Below are 22434 nucleotides of genomic sequence, written 5' to 3'. Positions count from 1 at the left end.
ATTTGGGGTTCTGTCTGACCTGTATCATTGCTCTGCAAGAACTCAATTAGTTCTGCTTCTATTTCTCTATATACCTTAGGATCAGAGACCAGCCAACTAGGATACTTCCATTTGCCCCTAGGGGTAACTAAAGGAGTCGAGAATGTGACCATGACCGGGTCATGGTCAGACCAAGAGATCGTCCCTATTTCTGAGCTAGAAATTGCATCAAGTGAGACAGCTTCCACAAAGATGTAATCGATTCTAGAAAACATCTTGTGTGGATTGGAGTAAAACGTATAGTCTCTGTCTAAAGTATGAGTGGCACGCCAAACATCGTACAAGTGATATTGGGTCATTAGCATCCAAAACGCGGCGGACAGTGACCAGATTCATCTATCTGAGCGCAGTAGCTTTATACCTCTTCTATCGGCTATTGGGTCCCAGATTAAATTGAAGTTGCCTCCGAGTATTAAGGTGCCCTCTTTAACCTTAAATGTAAGTTTTAATAACTTCTTCAAAAAAGGGACCTGTTTGGTGTTTGGTGCATAGAGGTTGACTAAAGTGTACATGCGATCGTTTAGTTTGCAAATAAGTATTGCATATCTGGCTTCCGGGTCCGATTCCTGAAATAAGACTTCCAATTTTAGGTCATTTTTAATCAATATGGCCACTCCTCTTGATTTGGAGGAATGTGAGGCCTCAATTCTGGTGGGGTAGTGTTTAATTGAGTATGGAATCTCCAACGAGCTCAGCCAATGGGTCTCCTGTAAAAAGACTACATCTGCTTTGTGCGATCTAAGACTCCTACTAAGGAGGCTTCTTTTTGTAAGGGAATTGAGTCCCTGTACATTGTGTGTTATAATTTTTAGATGCATAATAGCAGAGTGAAGAGAGAAAAAAAAAAAAAAAGGGGAAGAAGGAGGGGTGAGACAGAGGGGCAAGGTAGGGTAAAGGAAGGAGTGTGTAGATGGTTCTTGTATCAGGATCAGGGTATATTGACACTAAGCCAGCCCAGAGGGAACTGACTGGTTGACAGTGTTGCCGTCAAATATATTGAAAATTTCTTATTATAGGGGAGTCACGAAACCAAGCAAAACTTATGAGTTAAAGGGGGAGTTAAGGGAGTATCAGTGGATAAGCACCGCTATATGGATAATTTATATAAATAAAAGCATAAACAATATGTACTCATATTTTATGATACAAGCAAGTAAAAAAAAAAAGAAATAATAGGCGTAAGAAAAAGAGAGTGATAATGATAATAACAACGGTCCACAGCAATGGGGGGGGTGGAAGACCATATATTTGTTGATTGAGACGGTCAACTAATTAATAGAAAATGAAGCCTTTGTGGCTTAAAGTATTAAATTATATTGTCAGGGAATGTAGTTTGTAAGAGGAGTCAAAAAGGGTCAAGAAGGGGCGGGGTGGGCCCCAATTCAGTCAAGGTGGGACTGTAGGTTTACCGTTCAACGGCCACATTATCTAACGTTTGTCCTGATTAACGGAAGTCTGGTGTAAGAGTCTATATGTCCTGCAGTGGGTTTACATAAATGGGAGCACTACCCATGAGTTCAGAAGTGCTCAGGCATAGCTAGGGCCCTGGCACCATGAAGTCTAAGGGTCAGGATGCTGGATCTCCCCCTGTCTTTAGTTTGGAGACACCATATAGAGCGAGATAGGGTGACAGATTATAAGTATGACTTAGATTAAATTAAATTGTCCCGCCAAAGTGGGGTGTTCTCAAGATAACACAAAGAGGTAGAGGTAGTGAGCTTAGGCCCAGTGTCGGTTTATAGCGTAGTATCAAGTATGTCAGATGTAGTGGCTATAGTCCTGGAAAGTGCCCTAAGGTAAGGTGTAGTGGACATAGATACTAAAGAGAAATTACAATTCACAAAAGTCTAACATAACTTTTAACTAACTGTGGGATATAAACACTTAATACATAATTACCAGGCCATTCTGAAATTAGATATAAAATTAACTTCTAACAGCCGCTAGGCGTAAACATATATGGCATAGCTTATAACAAACTACACCCTCCAAACTATATTACATCAAGATATTTATGTTAGCCTGAGTACCTGGGAACATAGAGGACATAACATGCGGCAAAAAGTGCATAACTTGATGGTACCTGAGGGTGGGGAGGAAAAGGGTTAGCAAAGATATACTGCCTAAACAGTGCAGAATGAATCTTGTGGCTGGCAAGGCAGCCTGCGGCAAAGTGCATCAAAACATTTATATTCACCTGAGCACCTAATATATATAACAAACAAGATATGCAACATACCTGTATAACTAAATAACACTTATAGATAGGAGATCAAAAAGTAACAGCGGTAGCATACTGTGACCATGACCCTTTTTTTTTTTTTTTTTTTTTAAATGCACACAGGGTGTTTTGTGGGGCAAGATGGTCTTGAAAGATAGTGTACTACAGTGCTCAATTGTCTTAACAAGATGCGTGTTAGGAGTTTCCCTTAAATGGCCATAGAGGGAGATATATAATTCACAAAGCCTCGAAGGCCTGTAAGGTAAACCTAGATTTAGTCCTGTAAATGCATCTTCAGGGATCTTGAGCTGATAGAGTTCTCCTTTTGGTAGGCGGGGGAGAGCGTCTGGGTTTTGGTACCCACTCCAGGGCAGCGGCCCTCAGCCTCAGAGGCTGAGCCTGAGAGGGTGATCCATGGGTAGGATCTTCCGGTGGTAGAGGCCGTGGTTCAGAAAGGTTAGAAGGTGCCGAAGAAGAGTTCTTAAGGAGGTTCAGCTTACATACGGCTAGATTTAGAGTTTTGTCGGTAAGGACCCGCGTAGCTAACGCCGGCTTTTTTCTGGCCGCACCATAAAAATAACTCTGGTATTGAGAGTCCACATAAAGGCTGCATTAGGCTCCAAAAAAGGAGCGTAGAGCATATTTAACGCAGCTTCAACTCTCGATACCAGAGTTGCTTACGGACGCGGCCAGCCTCAAAAAACGTGCTCGTGCACGATTCCCCCATAGGAAACAATGGGGCTGTTTGAGCTGAAAAAAAACCTAACACCTTCAAAAAAGCCGCGTTCAGCTCCTAAAGCAGCCCCATTGTTTGCTATGCGGAAACACTTCCTACGTCTGCACCTAACACTCTAACATGTACCCCGAGTCTAAACACCCCTAACCTTACACTTATTAACCCCTAATCTGCCGCCCCCGCTATCGCTGACCCCTGCATATTATTATTAACCCCTAATCTGCCACTCCGTAAACCGCCGCTACTTACATTATCCCTATGTACCCCTAATCTGCTGTCCTAACATCGCCGACCCCAATATTATATTTATTAACCCCTAATCTGCCCCCCACAACGTCACCTCCACCTGCCTACACTTATTAACCCCTAATCTGCCGACCGGACCTGAGCGCTACTATAATAAAGTTATTAACCCCTAATCCGCCTCACTAACCCTATAATAAATAGTATTAACCCCTAATCTGCCCTCCCTAACATCGCCGACACCTAACTTCAATTATTAACCCCTAATCTGCCGACTGGAGCTCACCGCTATTCTAATAAATGTATTAACCCCTAAAGCTAAGTCTAACCCTAACACTAACACCCCCCTAAATTAAATATTATTTACATCTAACGAAATTAATTATCTCTTATTAAATAAATTATTCCTATTTAAAGCTAAATACTTACCTGTAAAATAAATCCTAATATAGCTACACTATAAATTATAATTATATTATAGCTATTTTAGGATTAATATTTATTTTACAAGTAACTTTGTAATTATTTTAACCAGGTACAATAGCTATTAAATAGTTAATAACTATTTAATAGTTACCTAGTTAAAATAATAACAAAATTACCTGTAAAATAAATCCTAACCTAAGTTACAATTAAACCTAACACTACACTATCATTAAATTAATTAAATAAAATATCTACAATTACCTACAATTAAACCTAACACTACACTATCAATACATTAATTAAATACAATATCTACAAATAACTACAATGAAATAAACTAACTAAAGTACAAAAATAAAAAAGAACTAAGTTACAAAAAATAAAAAAATATTTACAAACATAAGGAAAATCTTACAACAATTTTAAACTAATTACACCTACTCTAAGCCCCCTAATAAAATAACAAAGCCCCCCAAAATAAAAAAATGCCCTACCCTATTCTAAATTACTAAAGTTCAAAGCTCTTTTACCTTACCAGCCCTGAACAGGGCCCTTTGCGGGGCATGCCCCAAGAAGTTCAGCTCTTTTGCCTGTAAAAAAAAACATACAATACCCCCCCATCATTAAAACCCACCACCCACATACCCCTAATCTAACCCAAACCCCCCTTAAATAAACCTAACACTAAGCCCCTGAAGATCATCCTACCTTGTCTTCACCATACCAGGTTCACCGATCCGTCCTGGCTCCAAAATCTTCATCCAACCCAAGCGGGGGCTGGCGATCCATCTTCTGGCGGCTGAAGAGGTCCAGAAGAGGCTCCAAAGTCTTCATCCTATCCGGGAAGAAGAGTAGATCCGGACCGGCAACCATCATCTTCCAAGCGGCATCTTCTATCTTCATCCGATGAGGACCGGCTCCATCCTGAAGACCTCCACCGCGGACCCATCTTCATCCGGCGACGTCCAACTGAAGAATGACGGTTCCTTTAAGGGACGTCATCCAAGATGGCGTCCCTCGAATTCCGATTGGCTGATAGGATTTTATCAGCCAATCGGAATTAAGGTAGGAATATTCTGATTGGCTGATGGAATCAGCCAATCAGAATCAAGTTCAATCCGATTGGCTGATCCAATCAGCCAATCAGATTGAGCTCACATTCTATTGGCCTCTTCTGGACCTCTTCAGCCGCCGGAAGATGGATCGCCAGCCCCCGCTTGGGTTGGATGAAGATTTTGGAGCCAGGACGGATCGGTGAACCTGGTATGGTGAAGACAAGGTAGGATGATCTTCAGGGGCTTAGTGTTAGGTTTATTTAAGAGGGGTTTGGGTTAGATTAGGGGTATGTGGGTGGTGGGTTGTAATGTTGGGGGGGTATTGTATGTTTTTTTTTTACAGGCAAAAGAGCTGAACTTCTTGGGGCATGCCCCGCAAAGGGCCCTGTTCAGGGTTGGTAAGGTAAAAGAGCTTTGAACTTTAGTAATTTAGAATAGGGTAGGGCATTTTTTTATTTTGGGGGGCTTTGTTATTTTATTAGGGGGCTTAGAGTAGGTGTAATTAGTTTAAAATTGTTGTAATATTTTTCTTATGTTTGTAAATATTTTTTTAATTTTTGTAACTTAGTTTTTTTTTATTTTTTGTACTTTAGTTAGTTTATTTCATTGTAGTTATTTGTAGGTATTGTATTTAATTTATTTATTGATAGTGTAGTGTTAGGTTTAATTCTATGTAATTGTAGGTATTTTATTTAATTAATTTATTGATAGTGTAGTGTTAGGTTTAATTGTAACTTAGGTTAGGATTTATTTTACAGGTAAATTTGTAATTATTTTAACTATTTTAGCTATTAAATAGTTCTTAACTATTTAATAGCTATTGTACCTGGTTAAAATAAATACTAATCCTGTACCTGTAAAATAAATATTAATCCTAAAATAGCTATAATATAATTATAATTTATGTTGTAGCTATATTAGGATTTATTTTACAGGTAAGTATTTAGCTTTAAATAGGAATAATTTATTTAATAAGAGTTAATTAATTTCGTTAGATTAAAATTATATTTAATTTAGGGGGGTGTTAGTGTTAGGGTTAGACTTAGCTTTAGGGGTTAATACATTTATTAGAATAGCGGCGAGATTCGGTCGGCAGATTAGGGGTTAATAATTGAAGTTAGGTGTCGGCGATGTTAGGGAGGGCAGGTTAGGGGTTAATAAATATAATATAGGGGTCGGCGGTGTTAGGGGCAGCAGATTAGGGGTACATAGCTATAATGTAGCTGGCGGCTCTTTGCGGTCGGCAGATTAGGGGTTAATAAGTGTAGGTAGCTGGCGGCGACGTTGTGGGGGGCAGATTAGGGGTTAATAAATATAATATAGGGGTCGGCGGTGTTAGGGGCAGCAGATTAGGGGTACATAAGGATAACGTAGGTGGCGGTCGGCAGATTAGGGGTTAAAAAAATTTAATCGAGTTGCGGCGATGTGGGGGGACCTCGGTTTAGGGGTACATAGGTAGTTTATGGGTGTTAGTGTACTTTTGAGTACAGTAGTTAAGAGCTTTATGAACCGGCGTTAGCCCAGAAAGCTCTTAACTCCTGACTTTTTTCTGCGGCTGGAGTTTTGTCGTTAGATTTCTAACGCTCACTTCAGACACGAAATACCGGAGTTAGAAAAATCCCATTGAAAAGATAGGATACGCAATTTACGTAAGGGGATCTGCGGTATGGAAAAGTCGCGGCTGGAAAGTGAGCGTTAGACCCTTTTTTGAGTTACTCCAAATACCGGAGGTAGCCTAAAACCAGCGTTAGGAGCCTCTAACACTGGTTTTCACGGCTACCGCCAAACTCCAAATCTAGGCCTTAGTGTTTCCATACCTTGTTTGATATTGAAGTGTAGGTATTGCCATCGAATTGGAAAAAGAGCTTAACCGGGAAGCCCCATCTATACTTTATAGAATGCTTGCGTAGACATTGCGTGACCGGGAAAAAGGACCTCCTTTTGGCCAATGTGTGTCAGGAGAGATCAGGGAAAAATTGTATTTCTTTATAGGCTTCAGGCAAATCTTTGGTGAGGTAAGCCGCCTTGAGGATTTTTTCCTTAAAGATGAAGTAGTGTAGTTGCAAAATTACGTCCCTGGGTTGAGACTGGTTGGAATTGCGGGCCCTTAAAGCTCTATGGGCTCTGTCAATTCTGGAGTCTGGGTCCTGGGGGGTTCCCAGGAGGGAGGCAAACAGGTCTGTGAGGTATTTTAGGAGGTCGCTAGCGGCAACACTTTCAGGGATGCCTCTGATGCGGACATTGTTGCATCTGGACCTATTCTCAAGGTCTGCTAGCTTACCCTCCAAATCAGAAATCAGCTCGGCTAGAGTTTGAGTATATGATAGGAGGTTGGAGTGATCCATAGCGAGGTCCTCATGTTTGCGTTCAAGAATGTCTGATCTTTCTCCCAAAGACGCAAAGTCCCTCTTTAGCTCAGCAACAGAGGATTTAAGTTCCAACTTCATGGAGGTATGGTGAGAGTCCATTTTAGCTGACAAGGAATTAATAAGATCCCTGAGGGAGGAAGACTCAGCACTATCTGAGGGTCTTGTTCCAATAGACAGAGTTGTGAGCTCTTCATCATGCCTAGGTGGCGAGTCCCTTGAGTCATCATCCGATAGATCTCTCTCAGAGACGAATTTGCTGTGAAAGTGGTCTGCAACAGTTCTTTTAGGTGCGTCTGCCTGTCTGTTCTTTTTCCTATTAGAGTGGGACATCTTGGCCCGTAGTTAGGTACTCCGCTAAACGCTGTAGGAAAATAAGCTCAAAAGGATCTCTGTAGTATGTTTGAAAGAATTGGGGGGGGGGGCACTCCGCCACCTAGCTAATAGCTTAGCACTGCATAGTTATGTGAATGTGTATTTGTGAGAAGGAAAAAGAAAGGTGGTTACAGGTAAAATATTTAGCAAACACAAAATCTGATTTAGTGATCCTTAGAAGTACAATAGTTAAGACTAAGCACACGGTAAATACCAATCCAAAGATTATAACACCTGAATCTCTATGTATGGCCTCAGAAGCTGTCCTCTCCCGGGGAGGGTGTCACTGAAGGACAATAGGGATATGACCCGCCAGCGATATCCTGACGGGAAAGGGAAGAGAGGACACTCCTAAGCTCTGAAAACAAAGTTATGTTAGCAGTACTAATATACCCCTACATACATTCAATATATCAATATACTAGAGGCTTAACCCTGGCACTGTTGTTATAGAGGAGTGACAGTTAATTAATACAACTTACTTAGGCCTAGATATATATATGCAGCAATTAATGCCTAACTCAGGGGTCAGGCTTGAACTAAGCAACCTGCAAAATAAAACGTCAGATGTTACTGCAAAGAAAAATAATAGCACTCCACCTAAGGTAATGAGCCTTAGGACAGTAAAGCTGACGCAGCAGCCAATAACTGTGAAAAAAAAAAAAGAAAAAAAAGAGAAAATAAAAAAGTCCAGTACATAAATGGCCTAGGAGAGGCACTTGCTCTAGGAGGTTACTAATGAATAATAATGTGCAGGGCTTATGAGTTTGGTGGGCCCAAAGTAATATATATGTATGAGTCCAAGGAATATAAGGGTAACCACCTCAGGCTGATACTTTAATAGGGCTTCCTTGTAGAGAAAGGGATAAAGTTATGAGGCTTACAGCTTCTTGTGCAGCAATTAGGTATATGGGGGTAAATGACTGTTTGCTTACTGTGGTTGTGCCCCCTAATACACTGTGTCTCCCCAAGATTCAGGCGTTTATAACGAGAGGTAATGGGGAGGTGAGCTATATCCAGCTCAGGGGGATGAGGAGTAAGAAGAAAAATTTAAAGGCCTTGTGTGCAGCTCTGTTTGTGGCCTTAGGTGTCACATGTCTGCGGCCCACTCACCGGGAGCTAAGGGAACCATGCAGTGGGCTTGCTGGATGTACAGATTCTTACCTGGTTCCAGGAGTAGGTCGCACTGTAGAGAAGTATACCGCAAGCCCTGGCTGGATATCTATTGTAGGAAAGTCCCCCTCCGTTGGTTGTTTCTCCTAGCTCAGCACAGATCTGGAAGGGTGCTGAAGACCAAGATGGCGGGTGTTCGCGCCTTTTCTGTGTGCAGTGGAACAAGGAGGCCCAGCTATCCTATTTGTAGGCTCAAGGCTCTGAATGTACCGGTTAGACTACTAGTACAGCCCACGGTGTGAAGGCATGCAGGAGGTAAGTGATCCGACACCGATCTCCACTGTGTCAAGCCGTCGGGCAATAGAAATTCCCAGGAGAGATGTCCAGTCAAACGCAGCCCTCACAGGCGCAACTGGCACCGTTAGTTTAATGCTCCGGATCGGATCCCCGACCCTCCGGAGCGGTGCTGGCAGGCAAGATCTGGAGGTAAGCAAGAGTTGCAGGCAGCTGTGTCAGGCACTCCGGAGCGGAGCCCCGACCCTCCGGAGCGGAGGCACAGTCTTATCCACAGGTAGCAGGGATGCTTGGAGGCCACTTAATGTGGCCAATCTTCTAGGGTATCAGAGGTAGGCTATATAGTGAGCCCCAGGAGTGTGCGGGTAGTTGTTGAGTGGACCGGAGTAAGTCCCCAGCCCACCAAGCCAAAGCCAATGCTAGGTTATCTCGCCCAGCCATAGGCCCCGCTCTCAGCAGATTAGGCAGTTGAGGCTGAATTATCCTGCCAAGCGAAAGAGTTAAGAAAGCAGGTCAAACTGCAGAGAGATGTTGGTCACTTATAGAAGGTAGCAGCCTAGATGGCCTATATTGATAGAAAATTTAGACTTTGAGAGACCCTTTTTTTATTTTTTAGTCTCAGGAGCTCAGTGTATGCATGTCTGGTCTGTGCTATGTGTGTGTTGTTTATCCTTTACCCTATTTATCCTCTACCCAAGTGTCATATAATAATAGGATATTAATAGGCGCTGGATTAGTAAAGTGTGGAATTAATATTACTGTGTTGGACATGGCTGCATCACAAGATGAAAGCCAAGTTTTGTGAGAAGTCAGTCGGAATATGAGTACACTGGCATGGACAACCACAGCACCTAACACTACTACTAGCAGCAGTAGCTGAAAGCTTATGGAAACCTAAGAGCAGGTTGAACGAAATCAATGTGGAAGTGTCATTGTCACAAGCCCTCCATTAAACACCAAGGGGATTTCCAATTCCATGAGTTATATCCAATAAACAGTCAAAAATATATATACAGGTAGTAAACTGTTTGGGACCAGAAAAGGTTTGAATTTCAGGAATAGTTTGGATTTTGGAATATTTGCATCTGTAAAATGAGAAATTCTGGAGAGGCAATGGAACCAAGTGTAAACAACAATATATACAATAATATTTACATATCATAATACAGCTTATACATATAAGCTAACGGTAGTTTCATATCATTTTGAATACTGTTATATGCATAGTACTACCAAAAAGAAAGTACAGTACTGTAATCCGAAAGATAATATTTGTTGTTTTTTAAAAAAAAAAATATAGACTATTATCTGCATTTTAGAAAACAAAAAGCAAATCAAAGATTGTGACTTACACTCAGGGAAAATTTGTAATCTTTGATAATTTTACTTAATTTTTTTTTTTTTTTAAAGTTTGGTTTTTGGAATAAGTTTGGATTTTAAAATATCGGATTTGGGGATTTGTACCTATGCGTGTGTGTGTATATATATATATATATATATATATATATATAATTTTGTTTTAATTATTTTTTTAACATAGGAAGTCATTTTTTCCCACACCATAAGTGGATGCAAAGAACAGGAAGGAGACATTTCTGTAACCTCTCAGACTCATTTTTAATTAATCCCTTGATAATACAAGATATAATTACCCTTTGTGTGTCTCAGGTTAAAATTTGATCAATGCTCTGCATGGCGTCTGAATTTTAGCCTCACTTAGGGTGAAATTCTTTACATTGCTCAGGATAAGAAGGAAACAGGAGACCTGCACTACAGATTCCCTAACCTAGATGTAATTTGTGAGATGTTGTGATCTGACACTTAAGTTGCGTTTTTAGGCTTCGGTTACATTTATCATGACTTCTAAGCTCTGAATGATTTGCTGAAGGAAAGTTCATTTAGACAGGCGTCTCTATAAGCTAAGACCACATGTGTGAACGCGGCTGATGCCAGAGCAGAGTGGCAGAGTGGAAAAGCTGCTTTATGTTATTATTGTTCTTATTATGAAATATGAGGTCACCGGAAGCTGTAAATGAGACCAAAAGCCCACTCACTTCACACCTCTCTAGAATTGGACAGACACTAATTGGGGGGTAGCCGGGTGTCTGAGACACCATCCTAGACGTTCCAGGAAACACTCTAAGTTAGAGGTGTGGTGTCTTCATTCAACATTTAAGCACCCTGCTTCTCATTAGGCCCGATATATCACACCTGCATCATTAATTATTAGAAACCTTTCACAATTCACCGCCTCAGCCTCCCAGTTAAAGCTACATATTTATTTTACGTTAGCATTATACCATACAGCCAAGCCGACTCACTGGGCTTTAAGGAAAATCTCCCACATGCCTGGCTATAGAATCAAATTTATGGCATATTTTATTGGTTTTAATTGAAATGTTTTCTGTTAATAGACTGGTGGTTTGGTTTTACTTTTATTGCAGACAAAAGACACTGATGCTTAATTTTCAAGTTAATTTGTCCGAATATTAAAGGGATAGAAAGGTAAAAAAAGTACATGGGTGCACTTCAGTTTTACATATAAGCATTTTTGCAATATACTTCCTTTAGCATAAATGCTTCTAGTAAAAATTTTGTTAGTGTTTTTGCCCGAAGCACTAGTGCCCTCAAGTATTCAAGCTCACAGAGCTGGCGATGTTGTGTATTGTGCCTGTGCAGACATATTTTGTGTTATATAAGCCACTGTTGACCATTTGATAAGGTGCAGTGTTTGAATACTAGTGCACAGGTTGTCACAGCATATGTGTGTATGCCGCTGGACAGCAGCAATAACTTCTACTAGAAGCATTTTTGCTAATGGAAGCATATTCCAATTACCTCAATCAATATGAGGTAAGTAGCTGCTGTAATGAAATAAAGCACAGCTTCTTCCGGTATCCAAACTGCCCAGTATATACAAGAACAGGGGATCCAGGGGTCCGATCTGCTGTGCTGCTCCTGAAGTATGGTAGTTTACTTCTCCACTGTATATCCACACTTAGCCTCTCAAGATGTAGAGCGTATATGTGAAAACAAATGAGCACTAATATGGTGAAGTACGTATTTATTATAACATAGGAATCACATATAAATTACTAACACTCACAAACATAACCTCAATCAGAACGAGGCAAGTATCGGTAGAGAAGCAGGATGCATGAAGTATAGCACCAGTTCAGGAGTGAGATTCAATCAATATATAAGCATACACAGTCCCTGACGCGTTTCAAAGTTGCCTTCTTCATCAGAGGGATATATATATGTGTGTGTGTGTGTGTGTGTGTGTGTGTTACAGATAAAGTGGGAAATTCACAGGGCTGACACTTGTGTAAGGCAGTCTAGGCGCTGGATCTGCCTCTGTCTGGCTGCCAGCATTGAAGCAGTGTGATGCACGAGTCAGAGTGAAAAATGATTTATGTGCCCCCGATTTTAGGGGTGCCATTTGTCCTGCATTGCCCCTCAGCCCCTGGGCTGCTGCATTGTTGAATTAAAAAAAAAAATAGTTTTATCTTATTGCACCCTCCTTACCACTTGGTCATCATGTGACCACAAATTCCCCCAATACCTGCACAATCAGTGCAGTCACATGTCAGTTTTTGGAGCAGCGAACACAACTTCATCTAGGATTCAGGACTGAAGTCTGTGGGCAGTGTGTCTCTGAGGATGCCGGTGAGTGACTGGGTGCTATGGTCTGACTCAGATTGGTCATCCATCTCCATCTGAGGGTGGCCTCTGCAGCAAGGGCAATGTCTGCTGAGTCTGAACTAAACCTGCTGATTTTGTGCCGAGTTTAGTCAGGGAGATCTGTGCACGCAGTTAGGAGCTACACTGCAAAAAAAAAATAAAAAAATAATAAAATGCAGGCAGCTTTAAAGCTCCTGTGACCAGCATGCAGCAACTGCACTCAGTGTTTCAAGTTGAAACACTAAGAGCAGTTGCTGCATGCTGGACACAGGAGTTTTAAAGCTGTGTTCACTGTCTGTGATCACTGAAGCAGTTCAGTCCAGACACAGATAGTCAGTCAGGGCAGGGTCAAACTATGGCATCCAAACATGATTGCTGCTGAAAGTAAGTTGTGTGTGTAAATGTGTGTGTGTGTGTGTGTGTATGTGTGTAAATGTGTGTGTAAATGTGTGTGTGTGTGTAAATGTGTGTGTGCGTGTTAATGTGTGTGTGTGTATGTGTGTAAATGTGTGTGTAAGTGTGTGTGTGTATGTGTGTAAATGTGTGTGTGTGTGTGTGTAAATGTGTGTATGCGTGTAAATGTGTGTAAATGTGTGTGTAAATGTGTGTGTGCATGTAAATGTTTGTGTATGTGTGTAAATGTGTGTGCGTGTGTGTAAATTTGTGTGTGTGTAAATGTGTGTGTAAGTGTGTAAATGTGTAAGTGTGTGTGTGAATTTTCACCCACAACATTAATCCGTAACTTTCCTTCTTTTGTTGAGACATTAACTTTCTCAATGTAAATTTCTCTATTTCCCCAGTGCTGCGAATATATATATTTATATATATATTTATATATATATATATATATATATATATATATATATATATATATATATATATATATATGTTATAACCACTGTCTGATTTGCTATGCAGCACTACCACTGTCTGATTTGTTATGCAGCACAACCACTGTCTGTTTGTTATGCAGCGCAACCACTGTCTGATTTGTTATGCAGCGCAACCAGTGTCTGATTTGTTATGCAGCACAACCAGTGTCTGATTTGTTTTGCAGCACAACCACTGTCTTATTTGTTATACAGCACTACCAATATCTGATCTTTTATACAGCACTACCACTGTCTGATTTGTTATGCAGCACAACCACTGTCTGATTTGTTATGCAGCGCAACCAGTGTCTGATTTGTTATGCAGCGCAACCAGTGTCTGATTTGTTATGCAGCACAACCACTGTCTGATTTGTTATACAGCACTACCAATGTCTGATCTGTTATACAGCACAGCCACTGTCTGATTTGTTATGCAGCACAACCACTGACTGATTTGCTATGCAGCACAACCACTGACTGATTTGCTATGCAGTGCAACCACTGTCTGATTCGCTATGTAGTGCAACCACTGTCTGATTTGCTATGCAGCACTACCACTGACTGATTTGAATTTAGACACCAATAAGCAAGCTCTACCCAGATTCTAAACAAAAAAATGGGCCAGCTCCTAAGCTTACATTCCTGCTTTTTAAATACAGATACCAAGAAAAGAAGAAAAATTGATAATAGGAGTTACTTAGAAAGTTGCTTAAAATGTCAGGCTCTAAAAAACTTGGGTTTCATATCCCTTTAACTAGCAATAGGATGGTATGTAATGGGGGGCAGCAAAATGTATCCTCGCCTGTGTGGCCAAATATCCTAACACTGGCCCTCAATTCAGGCATTCTATAGAATGCCTAGCACGCTTTTGGCAAAATGAAATGAGCTTATTTCATTCTGATCTTATATATTTTACCTAGGAATTTCATAGAATGCCTAAGAATTTTATAGCACATCTAGCCTTTTTTTTGGCAAAGTATAAAAGAGTAGAGAACAGAGGGGATGCTTTACCAACAAATTTAAACCTGTGAAACCTAAACATATTGCAAATAGAGTATAGAGTGCAGATGAGAAAACACGAGGAACGGACTGGCATCTGAAACCTAAACAAAATAAAAATCTTCTGAGGAAAATTGCACATTGCTTCAGTCTTCTCAGATAAGAAAGAAATCTTAACAAAAACTAATCTCAAAAATATATTCTGATGAACATTGCATCATTTTAACTCTTCTGTTTATTGCAGCACTCTGAACTTGAATGACATTTTACACAGATGAGAAAAATGTATCAATGAATTGGTATCTGAAACCTACTACATTTAGGGCCAGATTAGGAGTGAAGTGCACGAGCGATAAAGAGTTTATCGTGGGTGTTTGAGTTTGTCAGGTTTACCGCTGGTATTACGAGATGAAAGTAATCTGTGGGCGCAATTGCAATTTATGCCCGAAAGATGAGTTACACTCATAATAACACTATCTAATAAAAAAATATTCGGCTAGATTACGAGTCTTGCGTTAGTTTTTTAACGCCCGCTAGTATTACGAGTCTGGCAGGTACAGGTGTACCGCTCACTTTTCTTCCCCTTACGTCAATTGCGTATCCTATCTTTTTAATGGGATTTGCCTAACGCCGGTATTACGAGTCTTGGAAGAAGTGAGCGGTACACCCTCTCCTGTCAAGACTCCTACCGCATTTAAAAGTCAGTAGTTAAGAGTTTTATGGGCTAACGCCGTAACATAAAACTCTTAACTAAAGTGCTACAAGGTACACTAACACCCATAAACTACCTATTAACCCCTAAACCGAGCCCCCCCCCCCCCCACATCGCAAACACTTAAATAAAGTTTTTAACCCCTAATCTGCCGACCGGACATCGCCACCACTGTAATAAATATATTAACCCCTAAACCTCCACACTCACGCCTCGCAAACACTAGTTAAATTTTATTAACCCCTAATCTGCCATCCCTAACATCGCCCGACACCTATCTACATTTATAAACCCCTAATATGCCGCCCCCAACATCGGCGCTACTATATTAAATTTATTAACCCCTAAACCTAAGTCTAACCCTAAGTCTAACCCCCCTAACTTAAATATAATTTAAATAAAATGAAATAAAATTACTACAATTAAATAAATTATTCCTATTTAAAACTAAATACTTACCTGTAACATAAACCTTAAGATAGCTACAATATAACTAATAGCTACATTGTAGCTAGCTTAGGGTTTATATTTATTTTACAGGCAACTTTGTATTTATTTTAACTAGGTAGAATAGTTATTATATAGTTATTAACTATTTAATAACTACCTAGTTCAAATAAGTACAAATTTTCCTGTAAAATAAATCCTAACCTAAGTTACAATTACACCTAACACTACACTATCATTAAATTAATTACATAAACTAACTACAATTAAATACAATTAAATTAAATAAAAAAAAAAACAAAACACTAAGGCCTAGATTTGGAGTTCGGCGGTAAAAGGGCTGTTAACGCTCCGCGGGCTTTTTTCTGGCCGCACCATAAATTTAACTCTGGTATCGAGAGTTTAAACAAATGCTGCGTTAGGCTCCAAAAAAGGAGCGTAGAGCATTTTTACCGCAAATGCAACTCTCGATACCAGAGTTGCTTACGGGCGCGGCCGGCCTCAAAAACGTGCTCATGCACGATTCTCCCATAGGAAACAATGGGGCTGTTTGAGCTGAAAAAAAACCTAACACCTGCAAAAAAGCAGCGTTCAGCTCCTAACGCAGCCCCATTGTTTCCTATGGGGAAACACTTCCTACGTCTGCACCTAACACTCTAACATGTACCCCGAGTCTAAACACCCCTAACCTTACACTTATTAACCCCTAATCTGCCGCCCCCGCTATCGCTGACACCTGCATATTTTTTTTAACCCCTAATCTGCCGCTCCGTAAACCGCCGCAACCTACGTTATCCCTATGTACCCCTAATCTGCTGCCCTAACATCGCCGACCCCTATATTATATTTATTAACCCCTAATCTGCCCCCCTCAACGTCGCCGACACCTGCCTACACTTATTAACTCCTAATCTGCCGAGCGGACCTGAGCGCTACTATAATAAAGTTATTAACCCCTAATCCGCCTCACTAACCCTATAATAAATAGTATTAACCCCTAATCTGCCCTCCCTAACATCGCCGACACCTACCTTCAATTATTAACCCCTAATCTGCCGAGCGGACCTCACCGCTACTATAATAAATGTATTAACCCCTAAAGCTAAGTCTAACCCTAACACTAACACCCCCCTAACTTAAATATAATTTTAATCTAACGAAATAAATTAACTCTTATTAAATAACTTATTCCTATTTAAAGCTAAATACTTACCTGTAAAATAAACCCTAATATAGCTACAATATAAATTATAATTACATTGTAGCTATTTTAGGATTAATATTTATTTTACAGGCAACTTTGTAATTATTTTAACTAGGTACAATAGCTATTAAATAGTTAAGAACTATTTAATAGTTACCTAGTTAAAATAATAACAAATTTACCTGTAAAATAAATCCTAACCTAAGATATAATTAAACCTAACACTATACTATCAATAAATTAATTAAATAAACTACCTACAATTACCTACAATTAACCTAACACTACACTATCAATAAATTAATTAAACACAATTGCTACAAATAAATACAATTAAATAAACTAGCTAAAGTACAAAAAATAAAAAAGAACTAAGTTACAAAAAATAATAAAATATTTACAAACATAAGAAAAATATTACAACAATTTTAAACTAATTACATCTACTCTAAGCCCCCTAATAAAATAACAAAGCCCCCCAAAATAAAAAATTCCCTACCCTATTCTAAATTAAAAAAGTTACAAGCTCTTTTACCTTACCAGCCCTGAACAGGGCCCTTTGCGGGGCATGCCCCAAGGATTTCAGCTCTTTTGCCTGTAAAAAAAAACATACCATACCCCCCCCAACATTACAACCCACCACCCACATACCCCTAATCTAACCCAAACCCCCCTTAAATAAACGGAACAGCCAATAGAATGCAAGCTCAATCTGATTGGCTGATTGGATCAGCCAATCGGATTGAACTTGATTCTGATTGGCTGATTCCATCAGCCAATCAGAAAATTCCTACCTTAATTCCGATTGGCTGATAGAATCCTATCAGCCAATCGGAATTCGAGGGACGCCATCTTGGATGACGTCCCTTAAAGGAACCGTCATTCGTCGGGAGACAACGGAAGAAGAGGATGGATCCGCGTCGCCTGCTTCAAGATGGACCCGCTCCGCACCGGATGGAAGAAGATTGAAGATGCCGCTTGGAGAAGATGTTTGCTGGTCCGGATGTCCTCTTCTTGCCGGATAGGAGGAAGACTTTGGAGCCTCTTCTGGACCTCTTCAGCACCGGATGATGGATCGCCAACCCCCGCTTGGGTTGGATGAAGATGTTGGAGCCAGGACGGATCGGTGAACCTGGTATGGTGAAGACAAGGTAGGAAGATCTTCAGGGGCTTAGTGTTAGGTTTATTTAAGTGGGGTTTGGGTTAGATTAGGGGTATGTGGGTGGTGGGTTGTAATGTTGGGGGGGGGGTATTGTATGTTTTTTTTTACAGGCAAAAGAGCTGAACTTCTTGGGGCATGCCCCGCAAAGGGCCCTGTTCAGGGCTGGTAAGGTAAAAGAGCTTGTAACTTTTTTAATTTAGAATAGGGTAGGGAATTTTTTATTTTGGGGGGCTTTGTTATTTTATTAGGGGGCTTAGAGTAGGTGTAATTAGTTTAAAATTGTTGTAATATTTTTCTTAAGTTTGTAAATATTTTATTATTTTTTGTAACTTAGTTCTTTTTTATTTTTTGTACTTTAGCTAGTTTATTTAATTGTATTTATTTGTAGCAATTGTGTTTAATTAATTTATTGATAGTGTAGTGTTAGGTTAATTGTAGGTAATTGTAGGTAGTTTATTTAATTAATTTATTGATAGGGTAGTGTTAGGTTTAATTATATCTTAGGTTAGGACTTATTTTACAGGTAATTTTGTTATTATTTTAACTAGGTAACTATTAAATAGTTCTTAACTATTTAATAGCTATTGTACCTGGTTAAAATAAATACCAAGTTGCCTGTAAAATAAATATTAATCCTAAAATAGCTATAATATAATTATAATTTATATTGTAGCTATATTATGATTTATTTTACAGGTAAGTATTTAGCTTTAAATAGGAATCATTTATTTAATAAGAGTTAATTAATGTCGTTAGATTTAAATTATATTTAACTTAGGGGGGTGTTAGTGTTAGGGTTAGACTTAGCTTTAGGGGTTAATACATTTATTAGAATAGCGGTGAGCTCCGGTCGTCAGATTAGGGGTTAATAATTGAAGTTAGGTGTCGGCGATGTTAGGGAGGGCAGATTAGGGGTTAATACTATTTATGATAGGGTTAGTGAGGCGGGTTAGGGGTTAATAACTTTATTATAGTAGCGCTCAGGTCCGCTCGGCAGATTAGGGGTTAATAAGTGTAGGCAGGTGGAGGCGACGTTGAGGGGGGCAGATTAGGGGTTAATAAATATAATATAGGGGTCGGCGGTGTTAGGGGTAGCAGATTAGGGGTACATAAGGATAACGTAGGTGGCGGCGCTTTGCGGTCGGAAGATTAGGGGTTAATTATTTTAAGTAGCTGGCGGCGACGTTGTGGGGGGCAGGTTAGGGGTTAATAAATGTAATACAGGGGTCGGCGGGGTTAGGGGCAGCAGATTAGGGGTACATAAGTATAACGTAGGTGGCGGTCGGCAGATTAGGGGTTAAAAATTTAAATTGAGTGGCGGCGATGTGGGGGGAGCTCGGTTTAGGGGTACATAGGTAGTTTATGGGTGTTAGTGTACTTTAGGGTACAGTAGTTAAGAGCTTTATGAACCGGTGTTAGCCAGAAAGCTCTTAACTCCTGCTATTTTCAGGCGGCTGGAATTTTGTCGTTAGAGCTCTAACGCTCACTTCAGAAACGACTCTAAATACCGGCGTTAGAAAGATCCCATTGAAAAGATAGGATACGCAAATGGCGTAGGGGGATCTGCGGTATGGAAAAGTCGCGGCTGAAAAGTGAGCGTTAGACCCTTTAATCACTGACTCCAAATACCAGCGGGCGGCCAAAACCAGCGTTAGGAGCCTCTAACGCTGGTTTTGACGGCTACCGCCGAACTCCAAATCTAGGCCTAAATTACAGAAAATAAAAAAATAATTACATTTTTTTTAAACTAATTACACCTAATCTAATCCCCCTAATAAAATAAAAAAGCCCCCCAAAATAATAAAATTCCCTACCCTATATTAAATTACAAATAGCCCTTAAAAGGGCCTTTTGCGGGGCATTGCCCCAAAGTAATCAGATCTTTTGCCTGTAAAAAAAAAACACAATACCCCCAACATTAAAACCCACCACCCCCACACCCAACCCTACTCTAAAACCCACCCAATCCCCCCTTAAAAAAACCTAACTCTACCCCCTTGAAGATCACCCAACCTTGAGACGTCTTCACCCAGCCTGGCACAAGTGGACCTCCAGAGGGGCAGAAGTCTTCATCCGATCCAGGCAGAAGAGATCCTCCAAGCGGCAGAAGTCTTCATCCAGATGGCATCTTCTATCTTCATCCATCCGGAGTGGAGCGGGTCCATCTTCAATTCAGCCAACGCGGAGCATCCTCTTCAAACGAAGTCCAACCGAAGAATGAAGGTTCCTTTAAATGACATCATCGAAGATGGCGTCCCTTGAATTCCGATTGGCTGATAGGATTCTATCAGCCAATCGGAATTAAGGTAGGAAAAATTCTATTGGCTGATCCAATCAGCCAATAGGATTGAGGTGGTTGGGGGGCTTTTTTATTTTATTAGGGGGATTAGATTAGGTGAAATTAGTTTAAAAAAATTGTAATTATTTTTTTATTTTCTGTAATTTATTGTTTGTTGTTTTTTGTACTTTTGTTTATTTAACTTAATTGTAGTTAATTGTAGTTAGTTTATGTAATTAATTTAACCCCTTAATGACAACTGACGTACCAGGTACGTCATGCATTAACAAGCAGTTAATGACAATGGACGTACCTGGTACGTCAGTTGTCTAACAGAGTGCTGGAAGCGATCACAAATGCTTCCAGCAGCTCTGAGGGTATTGCAGTGATGCCTCGATATGGAGGCATCCTGCAATACCACTTTACAAGCCCCCGATGCAGAGAGAGCCACTCTGTGGCCCTCTCTGCACCGGTAGTGATAGTGCCGGGTGTGAGGGTGCGCGTGCGCGTGCACGATGCGCGTGCACGATGCGCGTGCACGATGTGCGTGTGTGCACGTGAGCATGCATGTGCGCGTGCGCACGTACCCATTAGCCACACTGACACCAATGAATGAGGGCAGAAAGGGGAAAAAAAAGGGATTTAAAAAAAAAAAATATATATATAAAAGGATCTGGGAGGGGGTGGGGGTGGGGGTATTGTGGGGGGCTGCTACACTACAGAAATAGTTTTTTAAGTAAAAATAAAATAAAAATACTTTTTGGGGGGTTTTTGGGGCCAAACTGGGTACTGGCAGACAGCTGCCAGTACCCAAGATGGTGGTAATTAGGTAGGGGAGAGGGTTAGAGAGCTGGAGGGGGGATCAGGGAGGTTGGGGCTAAGGCAGGGGTCCATCACAGCTAAAATACTTTATTATTTTTATTTAAAAAAAAAACAAAACCTCTTTTATTTAGTACTGGCAGACTTTCTGCCAGTACTTAAGATGGCGGGAACAATTGTGGGGTGGGGGAGGGAAGAGAGCTGTTTGGGAGGGATCAGGGGGTGGGATGTGTCAGGTGGGAGGCTGATCTCTAAAATTAACCCCGCAAGCTCCCTACAAGCTACCTAATTTAACCCCTTCACTGCTGGGCATAATTAACGTGTGGTGTGCAGCAGCATTTAGCGGCCTTCTAATTACCAAAAAGCAACGCCAAAGCCATATAAGTCTGCTATTTCTGAACAAAGGGGATCCCAGAGAAGCTTTTACAACAATTTCTGCCATAATTGCACAAGCTGTTTGTAAATAATTTCAGTGAGAAACCTAAAATTGTGAAAAATGTTAAGTTTTTTTTTTATTTGCTCGCATTTGGCGGTGAAATGGTGGCATAAATATACCAAAATGGGCCTAGATCAATACTTGGGGTTGTCTACTACACTACACTAAAGCTAAAATTAACCCTACAAGCTCCCTACTAGCTCCCTAATTAACCCCTTCACTCCTGGGCATAAAACACGTGTGGTGCGCAGCGGCATTTTGCGGCCTTCTAATTACCAAAAAGCAACCCAAAAGCCATATAAGTCTGCTATTTCTGAAAAAAGGGGATCCCAGAGAAGCATTTACAACCATTTGTGCCATAATTGCAGAAGCTGTTTGTAAATAATTTCAGTGGGAAACCTAAAGTTTGTGACAAATTTTGTGAAAAAGTGAACTTTTTTTTTTTTTTGATCGCATTTGGCAGTGAAATGGTGGCATGAAATATACCAAAATGGGCCTAGATCAATACTTTGGGTTGTCTTCTAAAAAAAAATATATACATGTCAAGGGATATTCAGGTATTCCTGACAGATATCAGGGTTCCAATGTAACTAGCGCTAATTTTGAAAAAAAGTGGTTTGGAAATAGCGAAGTGCTACTTGTATTTATTGCCCCATAAATTGCAAAAAAAGCAAAGAACATGTAAACATTGGGTATTTCTAAACTCAGGACAACATTTAGAAACTATTTAGCATGGGTGTTTTTTGGTGATTGTAGATGTGTAACATATTTTGGGGGTCAAAGTTAGAAAAAGTGTGTTTTTTTTCCATTTTTTCCTCATATTTTTTTTTTTTTTTTTTAGTAAATTATAAGACATGATGAAAATAATGGTATCTTTAGAAAGTCCATTTAATGGCGAGAAAAACGGTATATAATATGTGTGGGTACAGTAAATGAGTAAGAGGGAAATTACA

This window comes from Bombina bombina, chromosome 1 (genome assembly GCF_027579735.1).
Source record: "Bombina bombina isolate aBomBom1 chromosome 1, aBomBom1.pri, whole genome shotgun sequence".
Lineage (NCBI taxonomy): Eukaryota > Metazoa > Chordata > Amphibia > Anura > Bombinatoridae > Bombina > Bombina bombina.
Note: the sequence above shows the minus strand (reverse complement) of the source record.